At 42.4% G+C, this 7,065-nt stretch overlaps 1 non-coding gene across 1 annotated transcript; it reads right to left on the minus strand.

Moving 5' to 3' along the window:
* Positions 1-878: 878 nt before the first annotated feature.
* Positions 879-985, minus strand: LOC133833531 (small nucleolar RNA R71). The gene has a single exon (XR_009892907.1). It is a non-coding gene; the product is annotated as a small nucleolar RNA R71 (small nucleolar RNA).
* Positions 986-7,065: the final 6,080 nt, after the last annotated feature.

Consider the following 7,065-nt stretch of genomic DNA (forward strand, 5'->3'; position numbering starts at 1 on the left):
ATTTCTGCACTTTATCGGTTCTTTTGCTGTATTTTACAAAAATCAAGAAGTTTTAATTCATCAAATAGAACAAGAGATTAATTGACTGGTAATTGATAATTCAGTCCTTGAGGACGATACTTGGTTTTACCATTTTATTACAAGTTCGCGACTGTGTGCACTTGCATAGCAAAAATTATCGCAACAAGTTTTTGGCGCCGTTGCCGGGGACTGAAAATTATCAATATCAGTCTAATTAATTTTTATTCTAATTTGATTTTAATTTCTCTCGTTTCTAATCTGTTTAGTTGCTTAATTTGTCTATCTCAGGTGAATTTTGGTATATGCGTGGCAGAAAAGGAAAAGCCACACTTGTTCCTCTGAATCCCGAGATCGAAAAGTCTTGCAATCAAATCAGAAAGAATAAGAGAGAGACCCAGAATTCTATGAAGATGGCACAGAATGATGGGGATGGCAGGAATGGTCTAAATCCAGGAGTTGTCCAAGGGGTTCAGGCTCAGACCAACGCTGAGAGGAGTCTGAGAGATTATGTGCTACCCACTCTGACGGGAGTACAAAATAGTATATGCCCACCAACTGTAGAGGCCAACAACTTCGAAATAAAGCCTGCTATTTTACAAATGGTGCAGTCCTCTGTGCAATTCAATGGGTTGCCCTCTGAAGATCCTCACACCCATTTGTCCAACTTTTTGGAGTTATGTGGAACCTTCAAATATAATGGGGTGAGTGATGACGCAATCAAGCTTAGGCTCTTCCCATTTTCTCTAAGGGACAGAGCTAAAAGTTGGCTGAATTCTCTGCAGCCAAACTCCATTGTCACTTGGCAAGATCTAGCTCAGAAGTTTTTGTCCAAATTCTTCCCTCCGTCCAAAGCTGCTAAATTAAGGGGAGAGATAAATAACTTTTGCCAGAATGACGGAGAGTCATTATATGAGGCGTGGGAACGGTTTAAGGAACTCCTTAGAAGATGTCCTCATCATGGCATTGAACAGTGGATGCTAGTACAAAACTTCTACAATGGTTTATGTCCGACAACCAGAACCATTATAGATGCTGCAGCGGGTGGCACTTTTATGAGCAAGAGCGCAACTGGCGCTTATGAGCTGCTGGAGGACATGGCTACAAACAACCATCAGTGGTCAGAGGAAAGATCATCAGGAGTTAGAAAGGTAGCTGGGGTGCATGAGCTCGATGCAATTACTGCTTTAACAGCGCAAGTAGCCTCTTTGACCAAGCAGTTGCAACAGAGTAGTGTGTCTGCTAATGCGGTTCAGATGGCAGTGAGGTGTGAAATGTGTGGTGGTGCTCATTCTTTCGATCAGTGCCCTATCTGTAATAATAACACCCCAATGGATCATGCTCAAGTTCAAGCGGTGGGAAACTTTCAAAGGCCGCTCAATAATCCATTCTCTAACAACTACAATCCTGGGTGGCGAAATCATCCAAATTTTTCGTGGAAGAATAATCAAGGCCAACAACCTCAGTTTCAGGGACAATTTCAGAATAACATGCCTCAGCCATCTATGAATCAAGCTTCGTCATCAATGCAGCCTAGGCCTCCACAATCAATGCCTCAACCTGAGAGACCTAATGAACTGCAAGCTGCCCTGTTGACTCTTACTAACACTCAGACTCAATTTATGACTGAGACAAGATCCTCCATTCGAAACCTTGAGACACAGGTTGGGCAGTTGGCCAATATGCTCAATAACAGACCCCAGGGAAACTTGCCTAGTAATACTGAAGTCAACCCCAAGGAGCAAGTTCAGGCAATTACTCTGAGGAGTGGGAAGCAAACAGAGCAGCCTAGACCTCCACAGGCAGTAGTTCAGAAAAAAGAGATGGGTGCATAGTCTAATTCAGAAAGGGTTACTGAAAACCATCAGAAGTCAGATCAGAGTCCCCCAGTTGTCATTGAGCAGCCAGTTAGAGTTCCATACCCTCAGAGGCTTAGAAAGACTACCCTTGATAAACAGTTTTCTAAGTTTCTTGAGGTGTTTAAAAAGCTGCACATAAACATTCCTTTTGCGGAGGCCTTGGAGCAGATGCCCAGTTATGTTAAGTTCATGAAGGAGATTCTGTCAAAGAAAAGGAGAATGGAGGACTATGAGACTGTAGCACTCACTGAAGAGTGCAGCGCTATTTTACAAAGGAAGTTACCCCAAAAGCTGAGAGATCCGGGGAGTTTCACCATACCTTGCACCATTGGCAAGTTTGAATGCAAGCACGCCTTATGTGATCTGGGGGCAAGTATCAATCTGATGCCCTTATCTGTGTTTAAAAGACTTGGTTTGGGGGAGGCAAAACCAACAACTGTCACTTTACAGCTCGCAGACCGATCGTTAACACATCCACGAGAAATTATTGAGGATGTTCTTGTGAAAGTGGATAAGTTCATATTTCCCGCTGACTTTATTGTTCTGGACATGGAGGAGGACACAGATGTCCCTATTATTCTTGGTAGGCCATTTCTAGCCACAGGCCAAGCTCTTATTGATGTTCAAAAAGGAGAGCTTAAGCTTAGAGTTCAAGGAGATGAGGTGGTCTTTAATGTCTTCAAGTCTATGAAGTATCCAGTGGCTAGTGACAGTTGCTTTAGTGTGGATGTGATAGAAAAGGCAGTTTCCAAGAGAAGGATGAGCAGTGATGCCTTAGAGGCAATATTATTGGGTGATGAGGGCGATGATGATGAGGACGCTGAGATCAGAGAATGTGTCAACTGGATCAATTCTTTCTTACCATATTGGAAAAAGTTCCAAGAATTAGCGGATGCGACTGATAAACTGCTAACCTCCATTCAGCAGCCACCACCGTTGGAATTAAAGGTCCTCCCAGATCACTTGCAATATGCTTATTTGGGAGAGAATGAAACTTTACCGGTCATTGTGTCAGCTGACTTGTCAAAGGTAGAATTGGAGAAACTGTTGAGGGTTCTAAGGGAGCATAAATTGGCCATTGGGTGGACATTGGCAGATATTAGAGGAATAAGCCCAGCGACAGTGATGCATAAAATTTTATTGGAGGAGAATAGCAAGCCATCCATAGAGGCCCAGAGAAGACTCAATCCAGCCATGAAGGATGTAGTATTGGATCAGATTCTTAAATGGTTGGATGTTGGGGTGATCTACCCAATTTCTGATAGTGCATGGGTGAGCCCTGTGCAAGTGGTACCTAAGAAGGGTGGAATGACTGTGGTGAAAAATGAGAACAATGAACTCATTCCAACAAGGACTGTAACGGGGTGGCGGATTTGTATAGACTACCGCAAGCTCAATAAGGCAACAAGGAAGGATCATTTTCCTTTGCCTTTTCTTGATCAGATGCTTGACAGATTGGCAGGCCACAGCTACTACTGTTTCTTGGATGGGTATTCTGGGTATCATCAGATCGCTATTGCACCAGAGGATCAAGAGAAAACAACCTTCACATGTCCTTATGGCACATTTGCTTTCAGGAGAATGCCATTTGGACTATGCAATGCCCCTGCAACATTTCAACGGTGCATGATGGCCATATTTTCAGACATGGTAGACCGGTGTATTGAGATTTTCATGGATGACTTCTCTGTTTTTGGCTCATCATTCGACCTCTGTTTGGGTAATTTAAAGAACGTGCTGCGTCGTTGTGAGATGGCTAATCTGGTGTTGAATTGGGAGAAATGCCATTTTATGGTGAAAGAGGAGATTGTCCTTGGCCATAAAATTTCAAGTGAGGGAATTGAGGTAGATAGAGCGAAAATTTCTACCATTGAAAGGCTGCCTCCACCAGTTTCAGTCAAAGGAGTTAGAAGTTTTCTTGGTCACGCTGGGTTCTATCGAAGATTCATCAAAGATTTCTCAAAGGTGTCTAAGCCTCTCTCGAATCTGCTTATGAATGGAGTTGTCTTTGATTTTAATGACGAATGTTTGAGGGCGTTCAATTTCTTGAAAGAAAAGCTTATTTCTGCTCCAATTGTGATAGCTCCGAGATGGGAATTGCCTTTTGAGTTGATGTGTGATGCCAGTGATTACGCAGTGGGGGCAGTTCTGGGACAGCGGATTGACAAGGTATTCAGGTCTATTTACTATGCTAGTCGGACTCTAAATGATGCTCAGCTTAATTATGCTACTACAGAAAAAGAGTTGCTAGCTATTGTGTTTGCTTGCGATAAATTCAGACCATATCTGATTGGTAACAAGGTGATTGTCTACACTGATCACTCTGCCATTAAATACTTGATGTCAAAGAAAGATGCCAAGCCCCGCCTGATTAGATGGATTCTGTTGCTTCAAGAATTTGACATGGAGATTCGTGACAAGAAGGGCAGCGAGAATGTGGTAGCTGATCATCTCTCTAGACTTGAGGTGGAGGAGACTGAAAATAAGAAAGCAGTGCAAATCAATGATCATTTTCCTGATGAGCAGTTGTTTGGGGTAAGTGAGACTTTAGCTGTCCCGTGGTTTGCAGACATAGTGAACTTTTTGGTTGCAAAAATTGTGCCTTCTGAAATGTCAAAGCAGCAATTAAAGAAATTCTTTTCTGAGGTGAAACACTACTATTGGGAGGAACCTATTCTCTATAGGCACTGTGTTGATCAGATTATCAGAAGGTGCGTTCCTGAAGAAGAGACGCAGTCCATTCTTAATCACTGTCATACTCAACAATGCGGAGGGCATTTTGGTGCATCAAGAACGGCGGCTAAGGTATTACAAAGCGGTTTCTATTGGCCTTCATTATTCAAGGATGCAATGTGTTTGTCAAGGCCTGTGATAGATGTCAGAGAACTGGCAATATCTCGAGGAGAAACGAAATGCCTCTACAAGGGATTCTTGAGGTGGAAATGTTTGACGTATGGGGCATCGATTTCATGGGGCCTTTTCCACCGTCTTACAACAATGAATATATTCTATTGGCAGTGGATTATGTATCCAAATGGGTGGAGGCTGCAGCAACTAGAGCCAATGATGGTAAAACTGTGCTTAATTTTCTGCATGAACATATTTTTACTAGATTTGGCACTCCCCGAGCTCTGATTAGCGATGAAGGGAAACACTTTGTGAATAAGCAATTGGATGCACTGCTGGCTCGTTATGGAGTTTATCACCGAAAAGCTTTGCCTTATCATCCTCAATCAAATGGGCAAGTTGAAGTTTCGAACAGAGAAATCAAGAGCATCCTTGAGAAGACTGTTGACAGTTCGCGGAAAAATTGGTCGAAAAAGTTAGATGATGCGATTTGGGCATACAGAACTGCATTCAAAACACCAATAGGCATGTCTCCTTATAGGTTGGTGTTTGGTAAAGCGTGTCATCTACCAGTTGAATTGGAGCATAGGGCATTTTGGGCTATGAAAAAGTTAAATTATGATTGGAGTGCCGCTAGTGAAAGAAGACTGTTGCAACTGAATGAACTTGACGAGTTCAGAAATGAGGCTTATGAGAATGCTAAGATTTATAAAGAAAGAACAAAGGCTTGGCATGACAAGAACTTAATCAGAAGGGAGTTTCAACCAGGGCAGCAGGTACTTCTGTTCAATTCAAGACTTCGACTGTTTCCTGGCAAATTGAAGTCAAGATGGTCAGGACCATTCACTGTAGTTCAAGTTTTTCCTTATGGTTCTGTAGAAGTTCGGGGCAACTCAGGTGATTCATTTAAAGTCAATGGTCAGAGATTGAAGCCCTACTTGGGTGGTAGTTTTGATCAAGCGAAGTCTATCCTCCTTCTGAAGCCTCTCTGAAGAGGGTTCCGCGTCCGGCTAAATGATGTTAACGACAGCGCTTGTAGGAGGCACCCTATATTTTACATATTATTTTTTTTACTTTTGTATTTGTAAACAATGGATATTTGGTTTATTTTTGGACTTTTAGAATCGTGAAAAACGTGAAAAATGAAAAAAAATTTAAAAAATCAAAAAAATCAAAAAATTAAAAATTCCTTAAGGGCCGCGGCATAGCCCTATGATGCCGCGGCATTGGGGGGTTCCAGAGGCTCACGGATTTGGCATAGATGAGGAGGGCCGCGGCATAGATGAGGAGGGCCGCGGCATTGATCCCAAGTTTTCCCAGAATCACAAGGCGGGCCGCGGCATATGTCTGAGAGGGCCGCGGCATAGTCAAGGTAATGCCGCGGCCCTAGTCCGAAAATTGGGATAAAAAGCCCTAAATCAGCCATTATCCCATTCATTCACTCTCACAATCTTACTCACACTCAAAACTTCTTTTCTCTCTAATTTTGTTTGAGACTTCCATCAGTCAAGGAGACCACAAGAAGGATTTTTGTGCCATTCAAGTAAGTGTATATTCTCTAATCTAATACTTTTGATTAGAGATTAGATTGCATTGTGGTGTTGTGGATTGTTCTTTGTTGTTCTTGTGAGAAGATTAAGGGTTTTGCCAATTTTTGATTGTGGGCATTATTGTTTGAGGCTATTGATTGTGGGCATTATTGTTTGAGGCTATTGATTGTGGGCATTATTGTTTGAGGCTATTGATTGTGGGAATTAGTGTTTGGGGTGTTGATTGTGGTAATTAGTAAGTTTGGGGGGGAGTGACACCAAAAAGGAAAGTATACTCAAGTTCTTGAGAGCATATTTGGGGGTTTAGTTGGTTCTTTTTGAAAGATATTATGGGTCCTAAGCGAAATCCCCCTAGAGGCACCTCCTCCAAGAAAGCATCCTCATCACGCACTCAACCACCACCAACACCACCTGCCCCAGCTGAGTATGACACGAATATTTTTGTGAGTAAGGATGCTGCCGAGTTGTTTAAAAAGATTTATAAAAGATCGGTGGTAAGGGAAAGGGGGTTTGACTTTGATGAGGCCCCTGCTGTACAGCACCCTGGTTATGAACTTATAAAAGCTGAAATAGTGCGTCGAAGATGGAATTTGTTTTGTGATTCGAACCATGTGGATTCAGCCAACTGCTCTATTATATATGAATTTTTCGCCAATTTCTCCTATCAAGATGCAGAGCAGAATAATTTTGTCAGAGGCAAATTGGTGCCTACATCAGCCTATGCATTCAACCAATTACTGGGTCTTCCCTCTTTTTCTGCACAAGAGGATGAATACTGGCAGTTGGCCCAT

Source organism: Humulus lupulus, chromosome 4 (genome assembly GCF_963169125.1).
Source record: "Humulus lupulus chromosome 4, drHumLupu1.1, whole genome shotgun sequence".
NCBI lineage: Eukaryota > Viridiplantae > Streptophyta > Magnoliopsida > Rosales > Cannabaceae > Humulus > Humulus lupulus.